Source organism: Mus musculus, chromosome 3, assembly GCF_000001635.26.
Source record: "Mus musculus strain C57BL/6J chromosome 3, GRCm38.p6 C57BL/6J".
NCBI lineage: Eukaryota > Metazoa > Chordata > Mammalia > Rodentia > Muridae > Mus > Mus musculus.
Genome location: NC_000069.6, coordinates 107,678,106 through 107,693,873, shown reverse-complemented (window position 1 = coordinate 107,693,873; position 15,768 = coordinate 107,678,106). Strand labels below are relative to the sequence as shown.

Genomic DNA, 15,768 nt, shown 5'->3' with positions numbered 1-15,768 from the left:
TAATCTTTGGATCATTCCCATTACTGAGCTCTCGCTGGAATTGAGGGCATTCCTGGGGCCATAGGTGACTTTAAAGCTTCTCCATCAAGTCAGCTTCTAGTATGCTTGTCTTGCCAGTTTTTAATTATTGTTTGCTTTGTTTGAGGTACAGTATATTATATGCCCATTCAAGCAAAAGCATATCTTATTCTCTAACTAAAATGATAGCCAGTTTTATATTGGATGTCTACTCCAGTACTATATATTACAGGGCTTGTTGGTTTGATTTAAGACTTGAATATTTGGCAGTCAGAAAGCCAACTATTAATTGGTATCCCCCTAAGTGAATAACTCTTGTGCCTCAGTTTCTGCATTTGCCTAATAAATGTCTGTTGTTTGGAACAGGTGATGCCAGAGATATTTGGAACTTAAGATAGTAACAGTAATTTTTTAAAGTATATTTTACTCCCTCCTTAAAATATTTTCATATATTAATTTATGGAGGGAGGACATGTGTGCACAGAGGAGTCAGTATAATTTCCATGAGTCTAATCCGATCAAACTCAGGTTGTCAGGCTTGGCAGCAAATGTCTTTACCTGCTGCTGAGCATCTTGCTGGCCCTGTCCCCTCTTTTCAGTGAGCATTTGTTGTGACTTGTAGAGAGTCATAAATGCCAACTACTGAGAAGATAAAACTTAAGAAATAATGGGAAAGTATTGTTAACTTTGAAGGCTAAGATAATTAGTGATACAGATTATCATAAGCAACTCTGTAAAACATCCTAACATCCAGAAGAACATGAAAAGAACCATAGTCTTGTCTCTTAGTAGACATGAGAAATAATGGAAGACATTTTTTCCTGACCTAGAATTATAAAGGCAGTTTTCATGGGTCCATATTGATTGCTGTGGTATATCCTAACCCCACCCCCACCCCCCGGTTTTTTTGAGACAGGGTTTCTCTGTGTAGCCCTAGCTGTCCTGGAACTCACTCTGTAGACCAGGCTGGTCTCCAACTTAGAAATCCACCTGCCTCTGCCTCCCAAGTGCTGGGATCAAAGGCGTGCGCCACCACTGCCTGGCTGTGGTATAACTTACATGATAAAGCTTATTCACAACTTATAAGTGGTTTCAGTTAGGATGGTCAGGAAAGGTTGAAGTGAGGGCTCTTTTAGTAGTAAGGAGAAGTGTACATTGTACCACAACTGAAGGAGAACCCTGTTTAATGTTGGCAGTTACTCAAGACAAATCCAATACATTTTGTGGTGTAGATAGTAACTGTCTTTGGAACTTCAGAAATTGACATTGTGTCAGATTGTTGGTTTTCCATAAATAAACCCCAATCTCTAATTTATTGATGAAAACTCCTTTGATGGACATGATTCTCTAAATACCTCTCAGAATATTACCCTTCTGTAAATTTCTGACATCTAAGGAGGAAGGACTCAGGATCCTGCTGAGTAGCATGTTAAACGTTTAGCCTAGGTTCTGTGCAGTTCTTTTACTGCTTTGTTACCATTTAACCAAATTGTTAATGTTATCTTGTTGTAGAAGTTTATTTTGAATTTAGAGAATGTAAACCCTCATCAGTGTTTCTAAGTCTAGAAAAGGTGACTACAGAGTATGTGTAGAAGGCAGAGAATTAGAATTGGTCTTACTTTGGCCTGAGGAAATGCCTTTGGTAGTTGCTGCATTAGAGACTGTGCATAATGCTTCTTAATCTTTTGAGCCTTAATCTTTGAAGAATTTCATGAAATCATAGTTTCTGTCCTTAGGAAAAATCAGAAGAGCACAAAAATACATATTTACTTGTATAGGCTTTGATAGGGCAGCCTGGAACTCATTCATAGACCCTAACCCTTGCTGTAATTTGACAGGCTTCTAAGCATAGTATCTCTTTTCTTTATAGAGCTAGATTCTGCTTTAAAAGAAAATGTTTCTAGCTTGCACTTTGTCTTTGAGGTTTGGAATAAAGCTGGGGCTGGTGGTATTGTTAACCTCCTCTTTGTGGCTCGTTATTGCCTTGAGAGTATAACTCAGAAACTTATACACAGAAACCAGACTTTGAGCAACTGTGGGTAAGTACTTTCTCAGCTCTATTTCTCTCCATAGGAAACTGTATGTCTTAAACTATTCTTGATACTGAACTGATAAAGTATGGATTTTATCATTTGATTTCTCTAGGTAGAGCTTATTGATGTCGAGGACTGTTTCAGACATATAAGGTCTGACACACAGTACTGTTGATGAACGTTTATTGAGTCACTACTGTGAAGTGATTGTCCCCAGGAGAAAGTAAGGTCCAGTCACGTAGTGACTGACTTGCTTTCCTTTCTTATTGCCAGAGCTGTTTTTATGGAAAGATAAGGCAGTAGCTAGGGACTGCAGGAGAGAACATAATGAGAGTTTAGTAGCTCTCTTTCTAATACAGGAAATGGAAGGGAAGGGAAGAGAAAGAATACATACTACATGGCCTCCTCATTAGCTGTGTAGTATGGAGACATAAAGCAGTCAGCTCAGAGCTATCCTTACTGTAATGAGGGATGCAGTTTGAAATTCTCACCGTTGGAGCAAACATTTTAAGCACTGGGGACCCTCTCTCTGCTCAACGTTGAAACTGGTATCTTAGATTTAAGAAACTTTGTCCCCAGGTTGTTGCAAGTTTGAGGAATAATGAAAAGTTGGGCAGCAGGATTTGGAATGTATGTTAGGGCTCTGACAGTGTTAACAGCCTTGTTAGCAATGCTGAGCCGTTTCCCATCTTTCATACTGTGTGATGCTGGGTGTCCATTCAGCCGAACCAAAAGCTGAACTTGACATCCAACAGTCTGATGTGCACTTGTCCTTGAAACACACCTTTACAGTTACAGTCTTCTGGGAATGAGCCAGTGCTGTCCTAACCATGAGCTCCTGTTCTCGTTGGCACTAAACTTTGTGATGTTTATGTAAAATGTGTGACTTTGGCAAGATTTGGGGGAAAGGGAGTCTTTCAAAATTCCCTGTTTTGGAAAGTGAAATAAGTGCTTTATAGAAATGGCAGATACATGCAGTTACTCTGGTAACAGATTCAGTTTCCTGTCCGTGTCCAGGTGGTTCCAACTTCTAATTCAGTACTTGAGTTTTTAGTGCCAGCATCAGTACCAGACAGGAAGATTCCCAGTGTTGGCTTGTTATGTAGAGAGTGACCCAGCTGGCTTGTTGTGCTGGACTTGATGAATTGTGAATTTTAATTACACTGATCAATACAGTGGCCTTGGTAACGGCCTTGTAGCTGCTGTAGAATCTGTTTGCTTCAGGGTTATAACAGAAAGAGACTAAGTTGATCGGGGACATCATGTTCTCACTGTAATAAGCTGTAGGCTAAGTCCAAGAAAAAACAAATCCTGGAGGGGCTGACCTCACTACACCCCTTCTCCAGTATTTCCCAGGAGGAAGCATTACTCTGGAGGTGGTTTCTGTTCTTATTTGCCAGCTGGGAGTAAATCAAGGTTGACAAAGACTTGGTTCTTAGTGTAAGTGGGGTAAAGGACTCTTCCAGGTTCTAAAGGGCACATAGAAAACACTTGTACTGAGAAGGCCCCTGTCTGCTGGTCTGTAATTGGGAATAGGTGATTGATGAAACTAACCTTAGCCCTCTCATTCAGGAATTAGAGCTTTCCTATTTGGGGAATATGAGATTCATAATTATGCACATTCTTTTCTGATTCCATAGGGAGGGGATTAGCTGAAAGCTGGGCATGATTGGAATGAGAGCATATTGCCAGTTTTTGCTAAATTTGAACTAAACCATGTTTAAAAATAAATAAACAAAAACCATTCTGTCTTGTTTAGATAGACTCTCATGTTCTCCTAACCCTTTATGGATCCATCACATGCATGCCTGTACTAACAAGTATAGTTGGTATTAAAAGTAGCTTCTCCACTTCCTTTCCCTTGTTTTAATTCGGAGCAAAGCTTATTAAACCCATTTATTTCCTGCATTTTTTTGAGGTGCTTTGTCAAAAGCATGGCAAACTCAGTGTAATTGTTTGCTTTTTCAGGTCCTCCTTAGATTGCTTGTTAAATCAGTACCTTTCGTGAGGTTGGAGTGTGAAAGATATTTGTCACAAAGGGAGTTTTTTCAGACTATTTATTATTAGGGCTCTAAATTAGACATACTTAATTCACAGTAGGAGAGGACCTGAAGGTAGGGCAGCTAGTGGAGAATGGGTTGGCATTTTGAATGACCAAGGCGCTGGAAATTATTTTGAAATTAGATATGGGGTAGGAGTGCAGAGAGAGAGAGAAAGAAAGAGAGAGAGAGAGAGAGAGAGAGAGAGAGAGAGAGAGAACACACAGTAAATAAAACAATGTAAATCAAAGGAATTAACCTGAAGCCTGTCATTGGACCTAAGCTAATGATTGCTTATCTAGAATTAAGGATATGTTAGGGCCATAGAAAGCCCTGAGCTATATTCTTTGGACTTTATCTCCTAAACAGTCTTTATCAAAATAGGAAGGCCATTTATGTAAGAGTACTGGAGGGTATCTATAGAACAAATGGGGAACACCAGGCCTCTCTAAGCCAGTTTCATTTCTTGAGTCTAAATTCTTTTTGAAATGCTAAGTATAATTCTAACACATTATACATACCCTTACCTCTAGTTTCTGGATGGTCAAGTCAGAATATGAGAGCTTAAACTTGTTAGTTTATATTATAAACTCTTAGACTGAAAATAATAGTATTTTAAAGACTTTGAGAAACATTTTGGTAAAATTCTGACCTCAGAAGAAAAGCACAGTTTAGTATAGTTAATTATTGAAGAGTTACAATTCAACTAAAGAATAGATCAGAAACACATGCTAGGGAGGAAAAGACAGAACTTAGAAAGTTGATGAAGCCGATGAGCCATGTTACCAGCTAAAGCCAGTGTTAATGTGGCTCTGGTGTTTGATGTGAAAGAATGGCCAGGCCTCCCTCAGGATGAGTGCTGCAGGAGCAAGGCTGAAACTCCTTCGGGGTACTGAAAAAGAACTCAGTAAGTGGATGGTTCAGTTGAGGCTGGATTCTAAGCTGACCTTAGGATCACCACAGCCCAAATGTTCCTTTACTTGAAGGAAGTTCTTAGAGAATTATTATTTAAGGTTTTGAGAACTTTCCATGCCCATACTGAAAGACTGCCAAATAAGGAGTATTATAAGAATGTTCCAAGCTAACTTTGTATAGAGACTCATGTCCCATTAACAGAACCTCATCTCTCCCCAGAAAAGTCAGGAGACTCTACCTGGTTCCAGTTCTAACTGCTTTCTTGTGGGAAAACAGGAAGCCTGCTGTTAGCATAAGGATATTTCATGGTTTGCTTAGTGATACATTAAAACTGAGAGGATATGATCATGTACCAGTTATCTTTACTTACTGGCTGGAGTGGTGGCTCAGCAGTTATAAGCATTCATTCCCTGCTTTTTCAGAGGACTGGAGTCTCATTCCTATCGCCTAAGTCAGGCAGCTTACAATGCCAGTAACTCCAGCTCCAAGGGATCCAAGGCCAACATCTGTTCATACACTGAAAAATAAAAATAAGCATAAATATTTTTAAATGACCAAAGAACTTTAAACCTCACTTCCTGGGGCTTTTAAAATCTATTTTACAGTTTTATTCAACCTGTAACCTAATACTCCAGTTTTTATTTTTCTTCATTAATTTTTTTCAGCTTTTTAAAGATATAATGGGAAAAAATTAAATGTACTTAAAGGGTACAATGTTATACTGTGTTATTTGTACACAGTCAAGAAATGACTATGATCAAGCCAGTTAACATAACCATTTCCTCAGTTCTCTTTTGTGAGAAGTTCAGCACAGTGCTAGCCATTTTGTTGCTGAAAGCAGCTCCCCAGAAAGTACTCCCCAAAAGGTTCAGTTTTCAACCTGTGGGTCCAACAACCCTTTTATAGGGGTCGCCCAAGACCTTCCTGCATATCAGATATTTACATTAAGATTCATAATAGTAGCAAAATTACAGTTATGACGTAGCAATGAAAATAATTTTATGATTGGGTCACCACAGCATGAGGAAATTTATTAAAGTATCTTGAGTGGACTGGCCCTTGAAACAGTAGGGGACTGCTTTCCCCACCTAGTTCCAAAAGGAGAAATGCTACTAAGCTTGTGGCTTGTTTGGGATTTTTGTTTAGTTTTTGTTCTTTTACACTTCAGTGTCAAAGTTGCCTTAAGCAAATCACGTAACCCCAGCTGCTACCCCATCCTGTTTCTGTATGCAGCCCTTAGATAATGCTAGTTTTTGAAAATAACAAATTGTTTTGTAAACCATAAGCTATTAATTTGAGACAGACAATATAAGTATAAAAGTCAAGGAAATCTGGGTATTTAGAATCTTATTGCTTATTAAATTTTATTTCTTTGTATGTATGCGGGTAGGTGTGCATGTAGAAGTCTACCATATTTGTCCCAGGATTGAATTTTGCTCTGTCAGACTTGGTAGCATTCACCATTTTCCACTGAGCCATTTCACCAGCCTGATATTAATGATTTTATTGTTTAATATGCTAGTACATGTTGCTTTTAAACTTCTTTCCTCATCAACTTTAAATAAAAATTCTAATGTAGTAGTCCCTATGTTGTGAGGATTGTTCTTTGTGTATCAGGAGTTTTTTAAAAATTGAAAATTGTTTAAATTACAAATATCATGGTAGTATTACATGTTGAGAAAATAGCTCTTGCAAAACAAAATTTAATGTTTATTTTGGTATGCTGTGCAATATTAGCAAGAGAACTTGATCTTTGTGCTCCTGCACACACCACTGGCTAGAAAACAATAGAAGGCAGGGCTCAGGAAAACCCAAACTTGCATATGCTGGTCCCCACTGTAGATGGGTGGCATATTACACTCCTGGAATGATAGGTAACTTTTGTTTTAAAACAACTCCAGAGAAGCCACAACTGACAGTCCTTCCCGGCTTTCTTGCTTCTTACAAGCCACATAAAATAGTAGTTTCATAATAAGTTTTTTATGTAAGCTTGAAGTATGAAAACTAAAATCAGCTGAAGCTGATCAGTAGGGGTTTTACTTTCTCTTTTCAAGTTGAAACCATGTAACCCAGCTATAGGATACATTGTGAAAGGTCCCATTGGCTCCTTTAGAAATAATTGTGGTTGCTACATAGTTACTAGTTAACATGGGCTCCTGGAAGTCAGGTTTATTTTGTTATGTTTTGACAGCTTGAGCCTATACGCTTATGGGAAGCAGCTAATGGACAACAACTTAAAAAAAAGTGATATAGGTCCTGTCTGGTTAGCTCAGGGCTCAAAACACCAGTTCTCATTGACTTTATAGCCACACATTGGTAGCTGCTTATAGTTCCACCACTTAAACACTAGTTGGTAGACTATTTCTTCATCTCCAGTTAGACATAGTCTAGCCTTCCCAAATGCTGAGCTGACTCACAGCGTGATTCACTTACTAGACATATGCATGAATTTAAAATGTAATTGATTTTTAAATCTCACATAAGCTGTACTTCAGACCAAAGAAGAAAAATTTGATTTTAAATATCATCTTCCTGTTGTTAGGTTACCCAGTGGTGCCAGAGAACCAAGTGGGCATCTTTTTAGATCTATCCACTGTTTGTGTTTGCTTCCTTGTTAAATTATTTTCCCGTAGTCATGTGTGTGAAGTGTACAAATAGGCCTGTTTGTAAGCAATTGACAAGGCTCCCTCTTTAAAAAAAGAGCATCTCCACCTAGGTTGCAGTAGGACATGCCAATTTAACATAAAGGTGCCATTTAGCATGTCATTGGCATAGAGAGAAAGGTGAATACAGTAAGCTAGCTTGGTCTTTCTCAGGCTAGCCTGGAATTTATGATCCTCCTGCCTTGGCTAGGATCACAGGTTTGTGCTGCCATAACTGTCTTCTGACCTGATTTTTAATACATGCTCTATGAGTCTAAACAAAGTGACTTCCAAAGAGGGACAGAATGTGCAGAAGATTTTAGCATGATACCTTTTGAGGAAGTAAGAGAAGGAAAATGAGAATGTAACATGTATTTGCTGGAAGAAAGCCAACACGAAAACATATGGAAGCCAATGAAAATTGGCTGAAGGGAAGTGAGCCTCTGGATACAAGTGTAAAGCTTTAGTCATGTCTGTTTTATATGTCAAGGTAAGATTTAATAGGCGAGGGAAAACATGAAATGTTAAAAATCTTTGGAAACACAAATGAGCTCAACTAGCACAGGAAATCTAAGCTAATGTATCACATTGGTTGTGCAGGCTTCCAGGAAACACTACTTGGACTGTATATCCTTCCTGAAATGTGTAAGGACAGTAAGGACTTGAAAGAAATCTCCTTACCTTTGCATTTACGTTTGTATACACGGTGGCACAGAATGTGGAGGTCACAGGACAGACATGGGTGTCAGGCCTTGCCTTCCTCCTTGCTTGAGACAGTGTTATTCACTGCTTCATGTGCCTGTGAGACTTTTCTGCCCCCCACCCCCAACTCACATAAAAGCAAAAGGACAAAAACAAACAGTATCAACAAAAGCCAGCTTTCTAATGTGGTTCTCTGATACCTGTTGTGCCCTCTGGCATACGCATGTTCCGCCTGCATATGTACATCATTCACAATAGTAAAATAAAATGTTTTTAAATATGCACGTTTACCATTCTTTTGGGTTTTTTGAGACAGAGTCTCACTATATAGGTCTGGCTCTTCTGGAACTCATTATGTAGACCAAGCTTGTTCCCAAACCCACAGAGAGTCATCTGCCTCCCAAGTGCTGGGATTAAAGACATGCACCTCTACCCAGCTTATTAGTCTTAAATGTTATAATGCTATTGAGATTTGGTAGGAGAGTATCTTAATTCTTAATTCTCAGATGAATTCCAAAGAATTTATTAGAATTTCTATATTTGTACCTTATTATTTGCCTCTATTATATGAAAGTATGCATCCACATATATATGTGAGTGTATGTATATACCACATGAAAATTCAAAGGTTCATTCTAAATCAAAAGTATATACATATTTATTATACTGTTCTTTTGAAGTTTTCTTTTGTGTTAAGAATGATAAGTCTGGGGCTGGGGAGATGGCTCAATGGGTAAGAGCTCTGACTGCTCTTCTGAAGGTCCCGAGTTCAAATCCCAGCAACCACATGGTGGCTCACAACCACCCGTAATGAGATCTGATGCCCTCTTCTGGTATATCTGAAGACAACTACAGTGTACTTATAATAAATCTTAAAAAAAAAAAAAAAGAATGATAAGTCTGAGCCGGGTGTGGTGGCGCACGCCTTTAATCCCAGCACTTGGGAGGCAGAGGCAGGCGAATTTCTGAGTTCAAAGCCGGCTGGACTACAGAGTGAGTTCCAGGACAGCCAGGGCTATACAGAGAAACTGTCTTGAAAAAAACAAAACAACAACAAAAAGAATGTTGAGTCTAAGGAAATGAAAGCTCCAGCAGCCGTGCTGGGAGAGAAGGGTGGCAAGTCCTTCCTAACACCTTACTAAAGTAATGCAGATGCTTTGTGGAACCAGAGTCGACAGTTACTAGTGCTGAGATGCCAGGAGATGCATGTTAGGAGGGGTAGGCTAGCATGATCTGAGGGGAAGGCAGTTAGGCTAAGTAGAAAGTGTAAAGTTGGTCTGACTGTGCTTTGCAGTATGTTGCCAATTGTGGTTTTTAGAAGATTAGTGAGGCCACCTCTGTGCTGCTTCAACACCTTCAAAAAAACAGAATAAAAAAAGCCATTTGCTATTTTTACCTTTGGTTGGCAACTGCTTGGTTGAGACTGTAGAAGCCAGTGAAGAGTTGTCTCTTGAAGAAAAGGGGTAGTGGCTGATGGTAATACCACTTGTGCTTTGGGAAGTTTTCAAGTATTGTCTTTCATAGTTTCAGTGACTCAGTATATGGGCCTGATTGCACCTCATTCTTTCTCACACTAACCTGCCTTGACACTGTATCACATTGATTCTCATTTTGAAAGGCATAATTTGTCTGACTGTGGAATTGGATTCTAGTAGTGTGTTATTGGTGACATCCAAAAGGGTAGAGTGGAGGAAAGATATGTGTGTTGTGATTAGTCAGCCTGCCCACCCACTCCCTCCTGGAAACTCAGGCCCCATCTGGGGAGACTAGAACTTAAGAAACTTGAGACAGAGGGAAGATGGAATAGCCAAAACCTGCTGGGTTTTAGAAAATGTTTCTGTACCAGGAAATGAAAGAGGCTGAAGGGCCTACTTTGGCTCTGTAGCTCAAAAATGATCCTTTTTCAATTCGTCTTCTCTGATGTATGTGTTTGAGGGCAAGTTATTGGAAAGAAAAGACCCTCCCTTTTTTATTTATCTATTTATTTTATGTATTTGAGTGTTATGTTTTCATGAACACCACAAAACAGAATCAGATTCCATTATAGATGGTTGTGAGTCACCATATGGGTGCTAGGAATTGAACTCAGGAATTGAGCCATCTCTCCATTCCTCCTTTAGGAAACTATTTTTATCTAACTGAAGTAAAAGATAGTAGACTTCGGTTTTTCTTGTTTGACAGTATTGCTATTTATTGTTGTTATTTTGGAGGGGAGGGGATACATTTAAAATAGGAATCAGACTGATCTCTGCTAAGACGGAAAAAAAAGATGCTATATTGGGGAGGGTAGCTGACTGTTTGACCTCTTTTCTATCCTCTGAAAGGTAGTGGCTGGAAGTAGTCTTAAAAGGAATAATTAGCTGGAAGATGTATGGAGAAGGGATTTTTAAAAGATGTAGGAACCTTAGACAGTGTTTTAATATACATCTTAGTAATTGTCCTTGTTAAATTTTCTAGTTTCTGATAGTCTTTTTTGGCTCAATGCTGGTACCTAAGAAATATGCTACCCATAATTTCTTAAACAGCAGAATTCTGAGCACAATATGCACAGAAGGCAATGGGACAGAATATGTATATTTTTAAATGCCTCAGAAAACCAAAAGAGGGGTACTGGGCCCTCAGTTAATCTCAGAGGTTAGAAAGACGGGTCTTCCCATGCACACCTAAGGTTTGCTTTCTTAATGATTTGTTTTCCTAGTGCTTGCTGTTTACCTTTGTGTCTAGTTCTTCACCCTTAGGAGAAAACCTTCCTGAGGAAATTAAAAGCTGTTAGATAGGTATGTGAAATAACAAAGTTAATAAGATGCCTGGCCTAACCTCTAATTTTTGGAGGACCCACATTAAACGATATGGCATAGACGCAAGACATCGTGTCTACTAAACTATTTGAAAAGCTGCTTTAAAATAGCATCTTAAACTGGCCTGAAATTTAATTGGGTTTTAAAGATACAACAAATAGACTTCAGTGTTTGTGTGTGTTATGGTAGCCAGCGTGTTCCTAGAGGAATGGTGAAAGTTCACAGCAAAGCCATCTGTTACTATTACATGGAGAGTTGAAGTACATACACAGATTTTGAGAGAGCTTTAGTTCTTGCATCGATCTTTCATAGGATGAAGTACTTAGTGCTAAGTGAATATGTTGACTAAAAGAATATAATGCACGTTGTATATTGTCCTGATCATTGTCACTTATCCATAGGATCATAGTAGTGTTCTAGTAGGTTTTCATTTTAATTTCCTCTAATTGGATAGAGAGAAGGTAAATTTGAATTAGGTATGGGAAGAGGGGAGGGCAGCTGAGCTATAGTGTGTGTAGATCATATATTTTCAGAAGTAAACTCAACTTTGGGTAGTAAAAAGTATTAAGATCAATTAAACAAATAATTACAGTTATTTTTCTTTTGAAGTTTATAACGTTTTTGGGTTGCCTGTGTTCCCTTTGTCTTGGTAAGTACTGTACCATCTTGTAGATCACTCTGTCACTATACCAACCATAATGAACCCAAATTATTAGGTCAAGCTTTTCCTAATGGGCCTCAGTGTTACAGAGAACTCAGTCCAACCATCATAAGTTGTGCTTTAAAATAGCACACTATACTGATATGTACTATACTGGCCTTCAAATGCAGCAAGTAGACATTGTTTGGATGTGCTCGATGGAAAATGGTCGATGTACCCTATCCTTCCTCAGATATGCTGTTAATCTGAGAGTGGAGCCGAGTTGTACTTGGGGTACTTTGTCTATGTTTCCTTCTTTCTTCCTTGTACTTACTACCTTATGCTAAAGCACCCCAGTGAAAACCTAACAGTTGGAGGAAATCATAACAATAAGAAGTAATACAAACCATGCTTTTGCAATTGTCTTTGGGTTTTCTTTTATCCAAATGACCATATTTTTCCACTTAACTACTGAGTTTAACCCAAACAGAAAGCTGCTATTAGATCTGGTTTCACTAGAAACCAGAAGTTGGTTTTGGCAGCAGTATCCTTATTTACAGCATAAAGGTGAACAGCATGCGAAGATTCTTTCCACCAAGGGAGGAACAGCTGCTAGCTGGAAAGAACCTGTAGAGTTAGACCCCTGGGGGAAACGGGCAGAGCCATGGCATTCAGAAGCAGCTGCTGTGAGACGAGACTCTGCAGCTTGTAGTTCAGGGTAGCAGAGAAGACAAGGATATCATGCATCTGTGTGCTGCTGGACCACCTTACAGACAGCTATCCACTATGCCAGTACTTGAGTTAACACTGCCTACTTCAAATGTGGACAAGATCTATTATTTGAGAGATGGGGTGTTAGGAGCACTGCACATAGTAGTAAGCTACTTGCCATAGTCTACTATTTTTAGATGGGAAAGATTTTGCTAAGCTTTAGACCGCTGATAAGCTTTATTAATACAAGGAGAGATTATGTCTATTAATCTCCGGTTGCTGAAGAAATATTTCTAACTTGCTACAACTGCTTCTCTATGTTTTTTATCTAAAAATCTGCAAGTGTTACTGAAGTGCCTTCCCCCACCTCACTGCAACGTAGGTGGTATCTGGAATCATGCCCAGAACCTTTTGAAAAAAAAAGTAGAAGAAGAAGGGGAGGAGGAGGAGAGGGAATCTAACAGCCAGGAGAAGGGAGCACTTCCGAACAGGCTGCCCATGCCAGCAGCAGGGAACCCTGTGGAGGAAGTGCTGCCTCTGGAGCTGTTACAGCCACTAAGGAACTCTTGACTATATTTTTTTCACTGCCAAAGTAACTGCATATTAGGTTGGAATTCGTTGCTTTGGTCATCTCTCCTTGATTTACATCTTGCCTATTGAAGAAGTGAAAGTGTAATTGGAAATCCTATTTAGAAGGATTTAGTTTTTGTTTGTTTTTCTTTTTGAATGCAGCTATGCATTTGAAGTACTTAAAATTAAATTTTTAACATTTAAAGTAAAATATCTTGGGCTTTATGATGATATTTGTTAATCATATTCTGAAATGATATATGTGGCTCAGCTTGGGTTGTAATTGTCTTTGAAGCTTGACTTAATATTGTACGAGAAAAGAGTTTTAAAGGTTTACTTATTCTGCAGATGTTTATTAAATACCTTCCTGCATGTGTGAGGCCCTGACCTGCTCTGGGGGTATGTAGTTCTTCTTTATGTCTTCAGTGTCTGTTTTCAGACTTAATAAAACAGGCTCTCCCTTTCTGTGTCAGAGTTGCCTGAAGAAGAACTTCCACAGTTAGATGGTGAACCGAGATGAGTTGTAAACACGCAGGTTTCTGTCTCTGATCTATTTGATTCTGTCCTCTGCGTTTGTGCTTAGTGGGAACCATGCTGAATAGGAAGTTCAGGACAAGCCAGTGTCCCCTTGTTTGCTACTTTATGACTGTAGAGTCCTACCAGTTCTGTTTTTCATTTGTTCATTCTAACTGCCGATTGATTCCAGAGCTACAAACCAAAGCTTGGTTCTTAGGCTGCAGTGTCACCCCAGCAGAGACTGTATGTGTTGGGAGAGGAGGATTGTACAGCTGTAGCTAATGTAGAGTCTACTTTTTAAAATGTGTCATTTTGTGTATATGGATGATTTGCCTGTCTGCATGTTTGTGCACAGCATGAGTTCAATACCTTAAGAGAAGGGAGTCGGGTCATCTTAGGCTCAAGTTATAGACAGTTGTGAGCTGCCATATTGGGGCTGGGGATAGAACTCAGGTCCTCTGGGAAAGCATCCAGTGCTTTTAACCACTGAACTATTACCCCAGTTTCTGGTTTCCTCTTTTCTAGCTTGAAAGTGTTGATGACTGGGTCATTTGTATTATGCAGAAAAACTTTTCACCTATGATAGTATACAGTTTCATTGATACTATTTGCTAACAACATAATTTAATAGTTTCTCCATAGGAACCTTTTCAGAGCTCTGAGTCTGAATCCAGGTTCTCAATTTATACTCTTTTTCAGGAATGTGGGTTTTATTTCAAATTTTGTAGAAAGAGGTCATCAGAATTCATGTGAGAGTTCAGTGATTCTCAACCTGTGCATTGAGACCCATTTGCCAAACTTCTGTCTCCAAAATTACTTACATAACGGTATAATTTTATAATTTTATGCTTGGGGGTCACCACAAATGAGGAACTATATTATAGGGTCTAAACAGTAGGAAGGCTCAGAACCACTGGTTTAAGCCATATAATTCCATATTTTTACATATTACTTTGTTTATAAATAATACTGATTACAAACTATTTTCAATTTATTAAAGCCAGTGGTCCAAATATTCTACCATGTAGATATGGTGACACATACATATAGCCCTAACACTCAAGTTCTAATGGGCTGATACAGGAGAATTGTGAGTTCTGAGCTAGCCTAGGTCTTTTTTTTTTTTTTTTAAGATTTATTTATTTATTATATGTAAGTACACTGTAGCTGTCCTCAGATACTCCAGAAGAGGGCATCAGATTTCGTTACGGATGGTTGTGAGCCACCATGTGGTTGCTGGGATTTGAACTCCGGACTTTCAGAAGAGCAGTCAGTGCTCTTAACCACTGAGCCATCTCACCAGCCCCTAGCCTAAGTCTTTTAAAAGATCTTGTCATTAAAAAAATATATATTCTGCAAATATAAAACTGCAAATAACTAGTTCTACCTAAAAAATAATTTATTCTACCTACAAAGACCTTTAAAACTTGTCAAATTTTCTTCTTTTAGATTCATCCTGATTAGTTAGGATGTAATTAATGGAGAATTTGGTGTTCGTTTTAAAACTTCTCTTTCATCCGTACACTCTGATTTTTAAATTTTTTACTGGTGCTACAGAACTCTAGGGATACTACATTGGTTTTATGAATTAGAGACGACATAGCTGGCTGTAATGTGTTTAGCGATTACTAGACATACCATTCAAAAGCAAAGCCATGGCCAGATTCAGAGGAAGAATATGCTACAGGAGAACCAGATGTGAGATTATATCTGCTTTCTGATAGAATTGGGTGAAAGGATAAAGAGTTTAGTGTTAGTGTGTAAAAGTTAGATAAAAGGGAAGGGAGAAACTTAATGAGATGAAGAAAATTTAGTAAAATTGGATAGTTACTAAAATAAATGGCTTTTCAGAATTGTCTTCTACCTCCTTCTCTCCCCCCCACCCCCAGCCTAGATCTTCCTAAAATAACTGGAAAGAGACAGTAGGGTTGGTTTTTTTTTTTTTTAAAGATTTATTTTATTTATATGAGTACACTGTCTCTGTCTTCAGACATACCAGAAGGACATATCAGATTCCATTATAGATGGTTGTGAGCTACCATGTGGTTACTGGGAATTGAACTCAGGACCTCTGGGAGATCAGTGAGTGCTCTTAACTGCTGAGCTAGCCCAAGACAATAGTTGTAACAGAGTTCAGAAAGCAGCCTCTTCCCCGCCCTTCAGATGAGAGTTACTGCCACAGTA

At 38.7% G+C, this 15,768-nt stretch overlaps 1 protein-coding gene and 1 long non-coding RNA gene across 10 annotated transcripts in view; both read left to right on the top strand.

Annotated features, from left to right (window-relative positions):
* Window positions 1-15,768, top strand: part of Ahcyl1 (S-adenosylhomocysteine hydrolase-like 1) — a 33,441-nt gene that overhangs the window by 2,687 nt on the left and 14,986 nt on the right. The gene's annotated exons all lie outside the window — the stretch shown is intronic.
* On the top strand, window positions 9,339-15,585 carry Gm52629. The gene is made up of 2 exons (XR_003954676.1): window positions 9,339-13,105; window positions 13,417-15,585. It is a non-coding gene; the product is annotated as a predicted gene, 52629 (long non-coding RNA).